This window comes from Narcine bancroftii, chromosome 3 (assembly GCF_036971445.1).
Source record: "Narcine bancroftii isolate sNarBan1 chromosome 3, sNarBan1.hap1, whole genome shotgun sequence".
NCBI classification, from domain to species: Eukaryota; Metazoa; Chordata; class Chondrichthyes; order Torpediniformes; family Narcinidae; genus Narcine; species Narcine bancroftii.
In genome coordinates, this window is record NC_091471.1 from 216,303,201 (window position 1) to 216,322,164 (window position 18,964).

An 18,964-nucleotide genomic window follows, 5' to 3' on the forward strand; every position below is an offset into this window, starting at 1 on the left:
AAAGGAAGAGCACTTAAATGAGCTTCTGATTGAGTTTGGGGGTCTGATGGTGGAGGGGTAGCAGCTGTTCCTGAACCTGGTGGTGCGAGTCTTGTGATACCTATCCCTCTTTCACGATGGCAGCAGGGAGAGGCATGTGTTGGGTGGTGTGGATCCTTGATGATTGGGCTGCTCTCTGATGCCAGTGTTCCCCATTGATGTTCTTGATAGTGGGGAGAAATTTGCATGTGATGTTCTAGGCTCTGGCCACAACCTTTTGGAAGGCTTTACACTCCGAGGTATTAGTGCCCCCAAATCAGACCATGATGCAGCTGGGTAGCACACTTTCCACTACATCTGTAAAGGTTTGCCAAGGAGTTCAATGTCATACCAAACCTCCACAATCTCCTGAGGAAGTAGAGGTGCTGATGTGTTTTCTTCACAATGACTGTCATCTGCTAGATCCGGAAAATTTACTCTGAGTTAATGACTCCCAAGAATTTAAATTTGCTTTCTTTCTCTTCTCCTGATTTTCCCCCAATGGATCTTAGACCTCTGGCTTTCCTTTCCTGAAGTCAACAATCAGCTCCTTAGTTTTGGTGCAAGGTGGTTGTTGGTGCACCATTCAGCCAAGTTTTCAGTCTCTCTCATGTATGCTGTCTAATCCCCTCCTTTATACAACCCACTACCCTGGTATCTTTGGAAAATTCGTAGACCTTTACAGTCAACGGTGGAAAGTGAGTAGAGCAGGGGGCTAAGAACACAGCCCTGTGGTGCTCCAGTACTGATGGAAATTGTGGATGAGGTGTTCTTGCCACTCCTCACTGATTGTGGTCTGGTTGTGACAGGGGCACATCTAGGGTATGGTAGGTATGAAATGTGCCCTGGGTACCACTTGAAGCAGGCGTCACTGAGCAGTTTCTGCCCCTGATGCTCTCCTTCACTGGCCCAGGCCTATTGTAGTCCCCACTCCTCCCCCAATGACTAGAATTGAAGGAGGCATTATTTGAGTAGACAGAGGGCCAATTCACTTTGACAGTCCAATTTCCCCCAGCCACACCCTCCGGCCAGTGGTCCCTCACCGGTCGGTGTCACCCACCACCCCCCCAGCCAGCGCTGCCATCCCCTGACACACAAAGAACACACACCTTTTTTTACCTCTTCATCCTCCAACTTGCCCTTAACTTATTAAAGGGCAGAAGCCAAATACAATATGATGGCCAGCTCTCTCTCTCCTTGGTGCGGTTTACTTTGAATGTAAAAGTTTGGCCACCCATGCCACAAACCGTATTTTCAGCAGATATGTCCCTGGGTTGTGATTGTGATCCAGTGGTAAAGATTCCATTATTGGAATGTAATGCTATGTTTAGAATTAACATGTATGAAATTCTTTAACTTTTGCCCACCGTAAGGCAGGCCAAGAGTCGCCGCTTTGTCCAGCGCCCCTCACAAAAACTGACAGCACTTGCTATTTCTCGGCAGTCTCCCCTTCAAGTACTGACAAGGCCTGAGCCTGCTTAGCTTCCAAAATAATACCATCTCAGGTGTATTCAGGCGATTAGGCTTCTGTTGGTGTTGGAGCCCAGTGCTTGGAATTTGCTGATTAGTTTTGTGGGGATGATGGTGTTAAATGCCAAAGTGGAGTTGGCACAGAGTATCCTAATATATGTACCAGGTTTGCAGAACATTGAGTAGAGCCAGTGGGAGTAGACGTTTTGCAGTGGTAAGCAAATTGGATGGAACCGTGTCGCTGCTCAGACTGGAGTTAATATGCTTCAAAACTAGCTTCCCAATAAACCTCATCACTGTGGATGTGAGTACACTGGTCATTGGTCATTTAGGCAATTTACCATATGTTCCTGGGTTCTGGTATGAATGAAGCCTTTTTGAAATATGTGGGTATCATGCCCTGCCCAAGTGAAATGCTGAAGATATCCAAGATCAGCATAGGTTTCCTTGTTATCCGGAATTCAAGCAATTGGCAACGTCAAGCAACTGGCAAAAAAAAATTGAGAAATTAAATTTAAAAAGTTAAAATAAATAAGAATAAAATAATAGGTAAAAATCGATAAGTTTAAAATTGTAAAAGTTCCCTGAAGTAACACGTAAACTTTTGGTGAAGGCGGGAGTAAATATCCCGCCAGCAGAGGGCCTTGGTCGAGCTTTGCTTGTAGCAGCTGTTTGAATAAAGTTGTGTGAAACAGCAATGGCGTTGCCCAGGATGAAGAGCCGGTTGATGCTGCTCGTAATTGGGGTGATTCTCTTATAGTGTCTCCTTATCTCCGGTTTGTAAGAGTCGTTCCAATCAGAAAAGCTTTATCTGTAAACTTGGGGTAGGGGTGGTTAATTATTAATAATATTATTGTTCGTCTTCCCAGTTTGTGGGAGTTGTGGTGAGGCAGGGCTGTATTTGTCAATGATGGAAAATTGCAATCATTTTTCTGATTGTAATTTTCTTAAAATAGTTTGCACTGTAACTATTTACATTTAACTGGTGCAAATCTCAAGAGGAAAATCTCTCCCATACCAAGATGCTGTGGGCTGCTGGCAACTGGGGTCTAAGGACTCGCAGCAGGTTGGGGGGCTGCTGGATACTTGTTGGGTCCTGGCTGATGGGGTGCCAGGTCTCAGAACTGGATGTGTGAGGATGCCAAGGTTGAGAGGGGCTCCTGAGGGTCCGTGGGCTCTGAAGGCTTCCTGATCATGTGGGATCTGGAGTTTAGATTGTGACTGCTGAGGCTGCAGGAGTACTGGAGGTGAATCCACGGACACTCTGACTCTGAAGGGGGTCTCTTTTGCTTCTCTTTCTCTTTTTGTGATGTCCACCAGGCAATTTCTGAGATGGTACATCTTACAGCAGACTAAATGTAATTTTGTGTAATATTACATCTGTTTTATTACATGACAATAACAAAAATCTTGAATCTTGAATTTTGAACCCTAATGAATGCAAGGACATACAGCAATCATTTTAAAGTAAAATCATTCCACCCAGTGGTGGAGAGTGAAGAAGCTTGGCTTGCAGACTTGTGGTAAGTTTGCAGGCTCCGAGTGGGGAGAGTTGCTTTTCTTGGCAATGTATGAACCAGGTAGGAATATGAAACATATTGAATAACAACAAAAGAGGCAATTGTAAAGGCTGAAAATAATTTGTTGGAAAATGGGGCAGCACGATTGGCGTAGCGGTTAGCAAAATGCGATTGGGTTCGAATCCTGCAATGTCTGTAAGGAATTGGTACACTCTCTCTGTGTCTGTGTGGGTTTTCTCTGGGTGATCTGGTTTCCTCCCACCATTCATAAATGTACTGGGGCAGTAGGTCAATCAGGTGTAATTGGGCGGCACGGGCTCAGGGGCCGAAATGGCCTGTTAACGCTCTGTAGGTTTAAATTCATAAATTTAAAACTGGCATCAAAAATATGTAATTTTTTGCAGGGTCTATTTTAAGCAATAGTCCACAGTTTACATGCACCCCCCACCACCACTATATCCGTGACATTATGTCACAGAAGTTTATCACCCATCCAAGTTTTGTGTGATCTAAGCCAGTGCAAATCAAAAGTGAAGATCTTGCATGGCATCTGATAGGCTCCGAGAAATAGAATGAGAAGGCCATTCAGGCCTTCAAGCCTGCCCCACCATTCAATAGGGTCATGGGATCTCAGTTCCCTATTCCTGCTTTTGTTCCATAATCTCTTGATCCCTTAAGCCACAAGAAACACATTCAACTCCTTTTTGAAGATATCTAATGAACTGGCTATACTACCAATCAGTGGAGAATCGTGATTATTTGGCCTTAATCACCATAAAATGTCAGCACAGCTCAGTTCCAAGGCAGGTACTGAGGGAGGGGTCTGGGTGTAACAGCCTTTATGGGGTTATCTGGGAGGGAGGAGTCACAGGTTCAGGGGACAGGCCATCTCATACAGCACATACATACAAATATATACATAGTTGTGGTACCACACTGGCTTCAACAACTTTTTATGGCATGAAGATCACAAATCTCTCTGTGTGGTGATCTGATGTATCCCTGATTACCGGGTTGCGCCCCGTTCTGTGACTGTACCTGAGGCCCCTCCCTCTTTTGATCTTGCATAAAGCCTCTAATGCCTTGACCTTTCCCCAGAAAGCCCGGGTCATGGCACAGGACAAGATCCCTGTCCATTGTGAATAAAAGCCTGTAGATCAGTGGCTCTTGAGTTATTTGCTGTGCGTCACTCTGAATGAAGCTATTTCTCTTCATCTCGGTCCCAAATGGGCTACTCCTTAGACTTTGACCTATTTTTCTTGACTTCCCCAAAATCAGGAACTTTCTTCCTGCATCTAACCTGTCTAGTCCTGTCAGACGTTCACATGCCTCAATAAGATCCTCTTCTATTCGAGCATAATCCTGGTCCTCCAATCTTTCTTTGTATGTCAGTCTGACCATCCCAGGTATCTGCTGAACCTTCAATGAGCTTCCTCCATCATAAGAATACCCTTCCTTGCATTAGGAGAACAAATTTGTATTCAGTGCTCAAGGTGTGGCCTCAGTAAGGCTCTATAACTACACTGTGCAATAAGACCTCCCTGCTACTCTACTCCAAACCTCTGGTCAATGTGCCATTTGCTTTCTTCATCCCCTGCTGTTCCTGCATTCCAACCTCACCCACACTCCATGGCACACAGGTCTCATTACACCTCCCATTTTCCAAATTTTTCACTATTCACATAATAATTGCCTTCCTGTTATTGCCTCCAAAGTGGATAACCTTGCATTGATCCACTTTGGAGTGCATCTACCATCCATTTACCCACTCTTCAAATCCAAGGTCAGTGCCAAGGGGAGGCATCTAAGGCCATTGCCCCCCCCCAAGCAAGGTGCTTTGCCACCCCATACGGTGGTCACAGCCATCGCTCTTCAGACCCACCCCCACTGGCATCTAGCGTGATCCACACTAGTAACTCTCCACCTGCCCCAGGCGGAGTCACTAACATGCGTCAAGCGTCACTAGCAGCTAATGTCGCTTGGCGCCATAAAAGCAGTGCTCTCAGCACCTAACATTGGAGGGGCAGATGATGGTACAGCACCCTCCCACTGAGCGAGTTCGGCCTTTGCTCTTTGCCTCCCCCCCAAACAAGCTAATGCCCCTCTCTAACATTTTTTCTGGCACCAATGCTGTCCAAGTTACCCTGCAACCTCTTGGAATCATCCTCTCAGATCACACTGCCACCTAGCTTATTGTCATCTGCAAAATAGATCAGTAATTTATATCATAAATAGCTGGGGTTTCAGCACTGAACCTTGTGGTACCTCACTAGCAACTGCCTACCCATCTGAAAAGGATCTATCACTCACCACTCTCTGTGTCCTACTTACCAACCAGTCTTTTTTTAAATCCATTTGAAAACAAGATCCAAGAATCTTTTTATTGTCGTCTAATAAAACCAAAATATTGCACAAAAATTCCTTTAATCCGCAGTAAGGCAGATAAAGAGTTGTCATTTGCATTGACCTGGTCCCTGAACAACAAGAGAAAGAGAATCAAAGGGGATTCCCTTCAGAGTCACTGAGTGTCCGTGGATTCATCTCCAGTGCTCCCACAGAATCCGGGGTTACACAGACCCTGGTTCGATCCATTGGCAACCCCCTGATCTTCATATTCAAATCTCTAATAAGATATCGAAGCCTTCAGCACCTGAGGTCTTTTGGAACCCCTTTCTTGCCCTCAGTACACTGTGGAACCCTGGCTCCGAAACCTGAATCCCACGAGCCATTACTTCAAGTGTGGCATGGTTAGCGCAACGCTGTTACAGCACCAGCGATCCGGACCAGGATTTGATTCTCACACTCTCTGTTAGGATTTTGAACCTTCTCCCCATGGGTTTGCCCCGGAGGCTCCGGTTTTCTTCCACTGTTCAAAATGTACCGAGGTTGTATGTTAATTGGATATCACGGGCTCGTGGGCTGAAAGGGCCTGTAATCATGCTGTACGTCCAAGTAAAATCGCACTTTCTCCATTTTTGTGCACCAATCTCTTATACAGGAGCACATCAAGTTGTTCACCACACACTACTCTTCTGGTCAGATGTGTGAACCATGATTTTGTAACAATCCTGGCTCTCATTTCCAAATATACAGCAATGACATCTGTAATAATTGACTCCAACACCCGCATTTTAACCGCCACTGAAATCAAGCTAACTGGTCATTAATTCCCTGATTTCTCTCTCCCTCCCCTCTTAAAAGAGTGATGTCACGTTAGCCTCCCTCCAATCCATAGGAACTGATCCAGAGTGCAGAAAATGTTGAAAAATAATCACTAATGTGTCCACTATCCCAAGAGCCATCTCCTGGACCAAGCTGACTTGGACGAACTGCATCATTCCTCTCTAAATACACAGCAGACATTTTTGATAAAGGACTCCAATGTTTTACTCACTGCTGAAGTCAGGCTAACTGGTCCATAATTTCCTGGTTTCTCTCTCCCTCCTCACTTTAAAAAAAAAGATGTCATGTTAGCCTCCCTCCAATCCATAGGAACTGATCCAGTGTGTGGAGAATGTTGGAAAATGATCACTAATGCATCCACTATCTCTCGGGCTGCCGCCTTAAGTACTCTGGGATGCAGACTATCAGGCCCTGGGGATATATTGATTTTTAATGCTATCAATTTACCGAAAACAATTTCATGACTGATAGCAATTTCCATCAGTTCCTCCCTCAGACCCCTGGTATTCCTGGAATTTTACATGTATCTTCCTTAGTGAAGACAGAAGCAAAAGACTTATTAATTTGGTTGCCATTTTCTTGTTCCCCATGAAGAATTTCCCTGATTTTGACTGCGACATGTCTAATCAATCAGCTGTTTATGACTGAAAGGAGACAGCCATCTTAATCAAAGAGATGAACTTATTCACTTTCTAAATGCAAAAAAAAATTACTATAAATACTGGGAGTCTGAAATAAAAACAGAAAATGCTGGAAATACAAAGCAGGTCTGTGGTGAGAAAAAGAGTGAATTTTTCAAGTCAATGAACTCATCAAAGCTAGTAAAGAGGCTCTGATAGCTCAGTGGTTAGAACACTGGTCTTGAAAACCAGGGGTCATGAGTTTGGCCCTTGCTGGGGCCCCATTTCTGTGAGGGGCTCTGGACAATGTGATAACTCTGTCTTCCTTATGTGACAGAGTATTTAGAGGTGGTTTGGGAGGGATTGTTAGAGCAGGTTGCACACAAACATTTTAAAATGCAGGACTTTTGCAGAGTGCTTTTTGCAAAAATGCAACAAAGTAGCAACATTCAGCAGCGTGCCTGGGAGAGCATGTGATCTTTGCAGGCAGACGAGAACAGCTTTGCTCTCAGAGAGGAAGGGAGTGAGAGAGAAGGAGAGACAGAAACTTTGGTTCCAGATGGAAAAGCCGGCAAACAAGGCTGCCTGGTCAAAGGAAAGGTGACCTGAAAGAAAGGATCGTCTAGAGAACCCTGAAGGAAGGAATCAGGTGCGGATGTCCTGGAACAAAAGGAATCTCTCTCTGAAGACCAACCAGAACCCTCCTGAGTGGTAACCATTTGCCTGTTAAACACCAAAGACTGGTGAACTTTGTTAATTTTAACATAGCATATAAGGATAACCGAGGAGGTAGTGATGGCTGTGTTAAAAAAGATAAAGGTGGATAAATCTCTCGGACCGGACAAAATATTCCCTAGGACACTCAGGGAGGCTAGTGGACAGTTAGTGGGGCCATTAACAGAGATATTTAGGATGTCACTGGCCACGGGGGTGGTGCCAAAGGATTGGAGGGTGGCGCATGTGGTTCCTCTGTTTAATAAAGGGTCCAAATGTAAACCTGGGAATTATAGGCCTGTAAGTCTGTGGTGGGAAAGTTGATGGAAAGTGTTCTGAGGGATGCTATTTACAGATTTTTGGAGGTACAGGGATTGATAGGGAGTAATCAGCATGGTTTTGTCAGGGGTAGATCATGCTTGACAAACCTGATTGAGTTCTTCGAGGGGGTTACAAAAAAGGTTGATGAAGGGAAAGCTGTGGATGTTGTCTATTTAGACTTCAGTAAAGCTTTTGACAAAGTTCACTACAGGAGGTTAGGAAAAATGGTGGAGGCATTAGGTATAAATAAGGAGGTAGTGAAATGCATTCAACAGTGTTTGGATGGGAGGTGTCAGAGAGTAGTGGTAGAAAATTGTTTGTCAAATTGGAGGCTGGTGACTAGTGGAGTTCCTCAGGGTTCGGTCCTGGGTCCATTATTATTTGTTACATATATATACGATCTGGATGTAGGGGTGGAGAATTGGATAAGCAAGTTTGCGGATGACACAAAGATTGGTGGTGTTGTGGACAGTGAGGTAGATTACCATAGATTAAAAGGTGATTTAGGAAGGCTGGAGGTGTGGGCTGAGAAATAGCTGATGGAATTTAATACAGATAAGTGTGAGATGTTACATTTTGGAAAGGCAAATCTAAATAGGTCATATGCATTTAATGGTAGACAATTGAGGAGTGCAGAGCAACAAAGGGATTTAGGAGTTATGGTAAATAGTACCCTCAAGGCTGATACTCAGGTAGATGGTGTGGTGAAGAAGGCATTTGGAATGTTGGCCTTCATAAATCGGAGTATTGAATTCAAGAGTAGGGAGGTTATGATGAAATTGTACAAGGCATTGGTGAGGCCAAATTTGGAGTACTGTGTACAGTTTTGGTCACCAAATTATAGGAAAGATATAAACAAAATAGAGAGAGTGCAGAGAAGGTTCACGAGAATGTTGACAGGATTTCAGGGTCTGAGTTACAGGGTTGTGCAGACTGGGGCTTTTTTCTCTGGAGCGTAGAAGATTGAGAGGGGACTTGATAGAGGTGTTTAAGATTTTGAAAGGGACAGACCGAGTAAATGTGGATAGGCTTTTTCAATTAAGGAAGGGGGAGATTCAAACTAGAGGACATGGTTTAAAATTGAAGGGGGAAAATTATAAGGGGAACATGAGGGGAAATTTCTTTACGCAGAGGGTGGTGGGGATGTGGAATGAGCTTCCGGCAGATGTGGTCGAGGCGGGATCATTGGTTACATTTAAGGAAAGACTGGATAGTTACATGGAGAGGAGAGGACTGGAGGGGTATGGACCGGGTGCTGGTCAGTGGGACTAGGAGGGTGGGGATTTGCTACGGCATGGACTAGTAGGGCCGAACTGGCCTGTTCTGTGCTGTAAGTGGTTATATGGTTATATGGTGATCCAAAGAACTTTACAAATCCTAAATATACATTACACACACCTGCACTTAGTATTAGAGGCGGGGTGGGGGGGGGTGTTAAGTAATAAGTTCAAGTTTAATTCTGTTTTCTTGTTCAAATATGATTAAAAACTACTTTTTTTAAGTATCCCTTTGTGTTGTGTTGCATATCTATTGCTGTTGGTTTTTGGGATCCTCTGGACACCGTAACACGATAAACAAAGTTAAAGAATTTCATGTATGTTACATTCTAAATGTAGCATTAGGTGACAATAATGGAACCTTTACCTTTAAATAGTGTGGAAACAGGCCTGTTTTAAGCGACAGAAAGGAGAGGATTTCACATTTGAGAGCTGCAGCAATGCAAGCTGTTGTTACAAACTGACCCCCGGTTATCATCCTGAAATGTTAACGCTGTTTTTTTATTTTGGAATGTGTTGCCACATATGATTGTGGTGCCAAGTCATTCAGTACTTTTAAGACAGAGGTAGGGAATCAAGTATTATGGTGAGAAGGCAGGAAAATGGGGTTGCAAAGGAGAATAAATCAGCCATGATGAGATGGCAACCTTAGGCCGAATGGGCAAATTCCACTCCTATGTGTTATGCCCTTATGATTTTTCTCAACACATATATTGCCTCACCTGTTGAATATTTCCATTATTTTTTTTATTAATATACAACTGTGTCAGATTTGGAGTTTGAGGTTGGATGGGATTCTCTACAATATTAATTTTGTGCTCTCATAGCAGGCTTTGGGTGGATTGCAATGTTCACTTAGAGGCCTCACCGATAATTCTTTGCTCAAGGTATATTTCTTTAATCAGGAATTCTGCTTCAAAGAAGAAAAAAAGAAAAGCGTCAGTGTGAATATTTCCTTATTCATTAAAAAGGAGTGGTTGTTTCTGCTTGGGTGGAGATTTTTTTTTTGTACAGATTATATTGCTTTGGTGTGATTTTTATTGTTCAGATAGTTAAAGCAATCAGTATTCAAACCCCTTGTTTGCTTTCTGTAAGGAGTTGTTGCAGTCCACATTTTCAAATGTTGTTCAATTTGTCAAATTGAAATATAAAAATAATGTGGGCAGCATTAGCAAGGTGAGATTTAATGCTCCATCCTGGATATCCTGATTTCTGTGGCAAGACCAAGTGTAGATTAGGAACACTGCCATGATGAGATGGCAACCTTGGGCCGAATGGGCAAATTCCACTCCTATGTCTTATGCCCTTATGATTTTTCTCAACACATATATTGCCCGACCTGTTGAATATTTCCATTATTTTTTATTAATATACAACTGTGTCAGATTTGGAGTTTGAGGTTGGATGGGATTCTCTACAATATTAATTTTGTGCTCTCACTAACGTAGTTACTTGTAATCTAAATTTCTGTGGTGTATAATTGTGACTCTTCTATTGCAAATCAAATTGGTGGTTCAAGCACCCTTACTCTGGAGGACATGATGGTTTTGATCTAATCCAGCACTTCTGGTATCAGCCCTCAATTTAAATGGAATTAGAATGAACAACTTGTGCATTGTCAAGTGACATGGCTATTACAATATTCAGGGCGAAGGCAAATAATAGACAGAGCAATGACTGAAGAACATAAATGACTGCACTCTAGAATTGTGGTCATCTGAACTGAAGTAATCATGTCGCAGAATGCAGTCTGAGCTTGGAGTTCAAGCTCCAAGCCAAGTTGAGATTCTTTTATTGTAGTAAGAGTACAGAACATGTAATATTGCACAAAATTGCCTTCTGCCTACTGTAAGAGTCGCCAGTAGTATTACCCAGTTCCCCTTACAATACAAGAAAAATAGTCCCATCAGAGTCGCTGAGTGTCCGTGGGTGCACCTCCAGAACTCTCACAGCCTCTACAGCCGCACGGACTCCTGTTCAATTCATCAGCCACCACAGATCCAGAACCAAACCTCCGTCACGATCAGGAAGCCTTCTGCGCCCGAGACCCTTCTTGCCCTCAGCTCCCTCTTCAATCCTGGCTCCGATACATGGTTCCCATGAGCCTGTCTCCGGCAGCCCACGGCCCATGTGGGTATACAGACTGCATCACCTGTGGCCCATGTGGGTTTCTCAGCCAGTGAGTACCTTGCCATGCTCACCGTCTCGCAGAGTCCCTCGCTGGTCGAGACTTGGGAAGTGATCTGACAAAAGGAAGGTATCGATGAGAAATTTCGCCAGAGCATTTGATGTGCCATCACAGCCTTTAATCGATTCTGGGGAAGGGTGCTTGAAGAGCAAGGCCTCAGACAGCAATTTTTTTCTCAGCCTAGGAATTTAATTCAGGGAATATTGTCCCGAGACAGGACAATTACATTGAATCATGCATTCTTCCTGGGAGATGAGAGGAATTTGTGTGCACAGTATCTTTCCATTGCTTTGTAGTATTTGGTGTAAATCCAGGTTTCAGGTCAAGTTTATTGTCATCTGATTGTACAAGTACAACCTGATGAAACAGCATTCTACGGTCCTCGGGGAAAAATATGCAGACACACAACCAGAAATAGCACATATACGGACAAACAATACATATGCAGGACAAGTATTATCTATATAGCAAATACAAAAATAAATATCGTTTTGTACATATAAGCATCTCGGAGGTTGAGTGCGAGCAGTTCCTTTGGTCGTTCAGCATTCTCACTGCACATGGGAAGAAGCTATTCCTCAGCCTGGTGGTACTGACTCTGGTGCTCCTATATCTCTTCCCCAATGGGAGCAGCTGAAAAATGCTGAGTGCAGGGTGGAAGGGCTGCTCAATGATTTTACATGACCTCTTCAGACAACGATCCCTGTAGATTATGCCGGGGGGGGGGGGGTGGTGGGAGGGAGACTCCAGTGATCCTCTCGGCCACACTTCTGATCTCTAGGATTGACCCGAGATCCATTTCTCTGCAGCCCCATACCATATTGTGATTCAGCTGGCCAGGATGCTCTCGATAGAGCTCCTATAGAAAGTTGACATAATGGTGGCCGGTAGCTTTGCCCGCTTCAGTCTTCTCAGGATGTGACATTGCTGTTGCACCTTCTTGACAAGTGAGTGTCCACGATAGGTCACTAGTTAAGTGAACTCCAAGAAACTTGGTGCTCTCCACTCTTTCTATTACAGAGTTGTTGATGAGTAGTGGAGGGTGGTTGTTCCTGGTCCTCTTGAAGTCCATGATCACCTCCTTTGTTTTGTCCACGTTGAGACTCAGGTTGTTATTCTCGCACCATTTCACGCGATTTTCCACCTCTTCTTTATAGAGTGACTCATTATTGTTGCTGATGAGGCCAACGACTGTTGTGTTATTAGTAAACTTGATGACACTGGAGTTGGATCTGGCAATGCAATCATGAGTCAGTAGTGTGAACAGGACTGGGGTTTCAGATGTATAGAAGGGTGTAGAGATCATAAGTGTATGTCAGGGCATGAGACTGAAATCCTATCTCTTCAAAATTGTCCTTTCTCCTGGAAGGAGGCAATATCATTGCCATATCCCAGAATTATGATCCTAGAATTAAAGTCTTACTTATTTTCTGTCAGTACAGTTGGCAGACCATATCATCACATAATTGACATCAGAGTCCCAAAAGAAACACTTCATCCTGAGCTCTGTTTTGCAGAGAAATTGCCAGGTGGAAAGAAGATTCAAAGATGTGTTGAGATCTTCCTTGGAAAATAATGGGCATCACCATTGAATCTCAGGAAACCCTGGTCCGTGACCACTCAAAATAGTGGAAGTCCCTCAGGCCCTTTAGGGCCTGGTCCACATTTAGTAAGAATACAGAGGCCCTGTGTAACTGCAGGGAGAGCATTCTACCTCAAACTATACACCTGCCTGTGCTGACAGGTACGAAAAACTCCATCTGCAGTAAAGAATCAGAATTGGAAAATATTGTCATGAACAAGTCACAAAATTCACTGTTTTGCAGCAGCATCTCGGTGCAAACATTCATTTGAACCACCTCACAACAATAACTAAAAATAGTGCATGAAAGTCAAAGTAAGGCAGTGACTTTGGTTCATTGAGCGGTTTCCATATTGACATAACTGGTTCTGCAGAACTCACAATCTGGAATGGAGGGAAGTCTTCCTCCATCTCAATAAATCAAAATCTTAAGGAAGTCTTCCTCGATACATAAATCCTGACATTTTGGTCCTTGATTTGGGCATTTCTGTTGGTCTATAAGGATCTTTAATTCCATTGATTTACCCTTTACTTACTTTGAGCAGTATTGTTGTAGCAATGTCTGGAAATTGTATTTCTCGAACAAATTCACAAATAATTGCACTTCCTCGTTAGAATCCTAAGGTCGTAATCACACAATTGGACCATCAAGCTTACCACATCTGGCCAAAAGTCCCATGCCAACATGTCAGTCCATGGCCTCATGCACTGCCTATAAATTGGAGGAGCAACACCTAATATTCTGTCTGGACACTCTCCAACCAATGGCATTAACGTCAACTTCTCTGCTTTACATTCGGCTACTCCCCTGCTAAACTTTGATCAAATATAAAGAAGTGTATGATAACTAATGCGAATACCACACAAATTTATTAGCCTTGCAAAGCAGGTGCTCTGTTACACAAGAAGACCTGTTGCAACCTACAACAGGGTCTTTCTGCAAGAAAGCCCATATGTAGATGGACACAAGCCTTTTTATATTGGTTTAGCTTCCCATTCTGCAGCCATTTCACAACTATTCACAGGACTTGTAATCTGCAGACTTCAGCAAAACATCTAGCACGAGATTCGGGAATAGCATGGCCTTGGTTCTCGTGTCTCGCAGCTGCGCTAATTCTTCAACAGACTCCTATATTTTCCCATTTAAAAAATACTCTTTTTAAGCCTTTTCTGGCTGCTGAAATTTACAGAAAGAAACAAATAAAGAAAATCTATACAACCTATGCAATAATCTTTCAGTCCTGTTCTCCCTCTGTTCCCCATTCCTTTCCCCCAGCTCTCCACTCCCTTCCCTTTCCATTTAAAGAGCTATCCCTTCCCCTTATCACTTCTCAGCTCTTGTGCCTTCCCATCCATATTCATCTATGACCCCTGCCTGTGGGCCTGTGCACCTCCCCTGTTCCTCCCCCCAACATTTTATTCAGGCACCCGCCTGCTTTTTGCTCAGACCTTGACAAAGGGCTCATGCCCAAAACGTTGGTTATTTAGCTTTAATCTCAGCATCAGAGGTGGAGAGAGTGAGCAAAATTAAATTCCTGGGTGTTACTATCTTGGAGGACCATTCCTGGACCCAACACATGAATGTCATCATGGAGAAAGCACATCAGCGCCTCTACTTCCTCAGGAGTCTGCGGGGGTTTGATATGACATCAGAAACCTTGGAAAATTTCTGCAGATGTTCAGTGAAAAGTGTGCTGACTGATCGCACCATAGTCTGGCATGGGGGCACCAATAGTTTTGAATGGAAAGCCCTGCAGAAGGCAGTGGTACACCCCGGTACCTCATGACAATGAAGAAAATCTGCAGGGAACACTGCCATCAGAGAGCAGCAGCAATCACCAAGGATCAGGAAAGATGTACGGGTGCCACAAGACTCGCACCACCATGTTCAGGAACAGCTGCTACCCCTCTACCATCAGACTCCTCAACGATAAACTCAATGACTCTTACTTCGCACCTTGTTTATTACTGAACATTTATTTTCTGTCATGCACAGTCAGTTTGTTTGCATTTTGTTCTTTGTTTACATTTCTCTCTTTTGAATATGTGTCTTTTCTTCAGGAAAATTTGTTGCACAAGTGATAAATAGAAATTCAGCCTGGCCCACAGGAGAAAGAATCTCAGGGTTGTATGTGATGTACTCCAGAAATAAAACTAAACTTGCTGCATAAAGAAGGTTGTGTGATTTACTGAATTTAGAACTATAGAACATTAGACCACAGAAAATAAGCTCTTTGGCCCTTCTAGTCTGTGCCAAATTATTATTCTCCCTAGTCCCACTGACGTACACCTAGACCCTAGCCTCCCATATCCCTCTCATCATGTATCTATCCAAATTTTTCTTAAATGTTAAAACTGAGTCCACATTCGCCACCTAAATGGGCAGCTGGTTCCACATTTCCACTCCCCTCTGTGTGAAGTTCCTCCTCACATTCCTCCTAATCATTTCCCCTTTCACCCTTAACTCGTGTCCTCTGGTTTGTATCTCACCTACCCTCAGTGGAATAAAAACCTACTTAAGTTTACTATCTATCCCCCTCATGGTTTTAAATAACTCCATCAAATCTCCCTTATTCTTCTATGCTCCAGGGAATAAAGTCATAATTTGTTTGACATTTCCCTGTAACTCAGTCCCTGAAGTCCATGCAACATCCTAGTAAATTTTCTCTGCAATCTTTCCATCTTATTGATATCTTTCCTGCAGTTAGACAACCAGTATTGTGTGGAAATTGCTAAATGTTTTTCCCAATTACACCATTCCTATCTGTTTGCATTAGGTCCATGCCCTTCTCTGCTTTGCCAATTTTTGAGTCCGTCGAAATGCTTCTCAAATGTCATTGTATCTGATTTCACTACTGCCTCTTCCAATTATCAACCACTCTCTGCGGGGAATATAGCTTTCTACTCAGATACCCCTTAAAACTAATTTTTCTCATTTTAAACCCTTGACAACTCTACTGTGGGGGGAGAAATAAAAGGATTTTGATTATGATTTATATATATATCTGCTGATTTATATTCAAAAGGTTGATAAGTTATGCAATGCATCAAAGTGCTGGAGAAACACAGCAGGGTTAGTGTGTTAATTGGATGTTGTTGGGCAGAACGATTTTCATGGGCTGGAAGGACATTCTATCATGGTTTGTTGTTAAATGTTTATTAAAAAAAAATCTTACTTCTGTCAGGTCTTGACTCGGCCCCCTTCTCTCCAGGGAAATCAGAATCAGGTTTATTGTCATGAACATGGTTCACAAAATGTGTTGTTTTGTTGCAGCGGCATGGTGCGACATTAATATAAATTACAATTTTGTAAATACCGATGATATATAAAAAAAAGCAGTGGAAAAAAAGGTGGAAAACTGAGGTAGAGTCCATAGCTTCAATGTCCATTCAGAAATCTGATGATGGAGGGGAAGAAGCTGTTTTTGTAACGTTGGGTGTTTGTCTTCGAGCTCCTGTACCTCTATCCTGACAGTAGCAGTGAGACGGGGGCATAGGCTGGGTGTGGAGGGTCCTTGATGACGGAAGCAAGCTCTGACTATCAAATCTCTCCCTATAAACTATGGTCCTCCATTAGAGACAACACCCTGGTGAATGTCCTCACTTCCTCTGATGGAGTCGCTTCCCTTCTATAATGGATAGAGTACTGGCATAACCACTGTTTTGTAAAATTGACACACAGCTTCCCAACTTTTATGTTTTATTTCCCATCTATAAATACAACCAAACCTTGTCCTTTCTTTGCCACCCTATCAAACTGCATTGCTGCTTTCAGTTAACCATGGATTAAGACCCCTAGTTCTCTATTCGTCAGTCTTAGTGCCCTACCATTTACAGTTTATTTTCTATCCCAGTTTGATTAAAACAGTGGTTCTCAATCTTTTTCTTCACTCACAATTCACTTTAAGTAATCCCTATGCATAAGTGCTCTGTGATTAGTAAGGGATTGCTTAAGGTGGTATGTGGGTGGAAAGAAAAAGGTTGAAAAGCACTGTTTTAATCATACTTAGTTGGCTCGTTATGTGCACAGTTTCATAACACCAAAGGAAATGGACCAATGACAATTTTTCTCAAGCAAGATATTTCAGTAACAGTTGGGTCTAGAGCAGTGATTCTCATCCTTCCCACTCACATCTCACCTAAAGCAATCTCTTACTAATCACAGAGCACCGATGGCACAGGGGTGACTTAAAGTGGTGTGTGAGTGGAAAGAAAAAGGTTGAGAACCATTGATTTAAAATGTCATTATGATGTAAACTAACTGGAAATATCTGTCAGAAGTCTGAAAAAAGTCTTGAGATTATGGAGAACACTTGCAAAGTTTTGGGGAAGCAAAGTTAAGAAGTAAAGTTGGCAAAAAATTTTAAATTCAACAGATTTAAAATGGTGATTTTGTCTTTCAGACCACACCGACATAATTTTCTGATATTCATTAAAGTCTGGTCATCTACTAAAATTAGGCACAGATCCACAAAATCTCCCCCTGTTCTTTTGTGTTTCCCATCAAATTATTCAAAGATTTCCTGAATATGCTCTGTGAGCAAGTTGCAAACTGATTTTCGAGAGCTTATTTAACATTCCAAAGAAATCTCCCGACCAAATCTGTTTGCAGATCAGAGTTTATTAACTTGGTCTTCCTTCAAGGTTGGACCCGTGCCATCAAAATATTATGGTGGCTAAGTTAAACAGAAGACATAGCAGAAGTTATCAGTCACAATAGCCTCGCATCAAGGTTGTTCTGGAACACCAAGGGCCTTGTCAGTGGTTCATGACAACAAAACATTCTTACAGCAATTATAACACTGCTGTATAATATTAACTCTTTTGGTTGTTACTGTTGCCAGTGTTTCAATTACCTGTGGTCAATCACCCCTTATCAGTGTATGTACTGAAGGCAAATACTGTACTGATAAAGGTCAGTGCTAAACCTTGGCTCTTTCAGCTGCACCAATTCTGTTCAATTGTCTGACACAAATCTATAGGTCGTACAACCCAGAGCCAATCTAACATTGGTCCATTAATTCTTCATTCATTTGATGAATTTCTGATTGACTTTGAATTAAAGGATTTGTTCAGTGGGAGTTTTTCCTCCCAAATTTATGTCATAGAGAGTGCAATGGCAGTGTTCATTTTTTCCTATCAAGTCAGCTTGATCTTCTGGAAGTATTCGCAAAAGCACAAAATGTTATTTCTCGGCAGATAGCTTATTTTTTTCAACCATAGAAATTTTTAAATTAAAAAATCTTTTGAACACTCTCATACTGGTCAACATTTGAATGGATTGGAAATGTTCAGCCATTCTCAATAGGAGCCCTACATACATCTCCCCAGAAGCCACAGCACATTTAAGGAAAGGCCTTGCTTTCTTTTCATCTCACATAACGTAAATATTTTTAAAAATCTTTTAATATAGTCCATAGGAGAGAAAGACAGAAGTAACCAACTAATGTTGACTGCTTCAAAGGGGCCCATAAACTTTGAGCAATTGCCTCAGGGGGTCATAACTAAAGAACAGGCTGAGAATGGCTGTTGTAGATTATGGCCAATTTCAGTTTTTGTTCCAAGGTTGCTTTGTTTGCAGCATCCATAGGAGGCAAAGTTATACTACTGATATTTTGGGCCTGAGCCCTTCCTCAACTTAGAAGTAAAACGATGGCACAGTTGACGTAGCGGTTAGCACAAGACCTTTACACTGCCAGCAATCAGGACCGGACCTGGGGAGTTTGTACGTTCTCCCCGTGGCTGCATGGATTTTCTCCGGGTGTGGCCTGTCATTTCCTGAATTAAGATAGTTTCAAGTTGAATTTGAAAACTTGACTCATTAGATCTGAGTTAATTTCAATTGAAAAATAATTTTGCCGATTTTAATGTAGATGCATATTTTAAGATTTAGGTAGCAGTAAGCAGAATACCTCTCTTCAGCTGTAATCCTGTGGTCATTGCTGGCACTCAATGTGGATTGATACGCTATCTCGCCTTTACCATGAGATCATGGAATGAACGATAAATAAAGGTGACTTGAGTTATAAAGATGTGTCAGTCAAGGGTTTCTCGTCTTTTAGTTTCCATTT

General features: G+C 42.6%; 1 protein-coding gene across 1 annotated transcript in view; it reads left to right on the plus strand.

Moving 5' to 3' along the window:
- Nucleotides 1-7,335: 7,335 nt before the first annotated feature.
- The window catches only part of ndst3 (N-deacetylase/N-sulfotransferase (heparan glucosaminyl) 3), a 417,173-nt gene continuing 405,544 nt past the window's right edge, over nucleotides 7,336-18,964 (plus strand). Inside the window, exon 1 of the mRNA XM_069926585.1 lies at nucleotides 7,336-7,522. The gene's annotated coding sequence lies outside the window, so the exon portion shown is untranslated. The remainder of the gene's footprint in view (nucleotides 7,523-18,964) is intronic.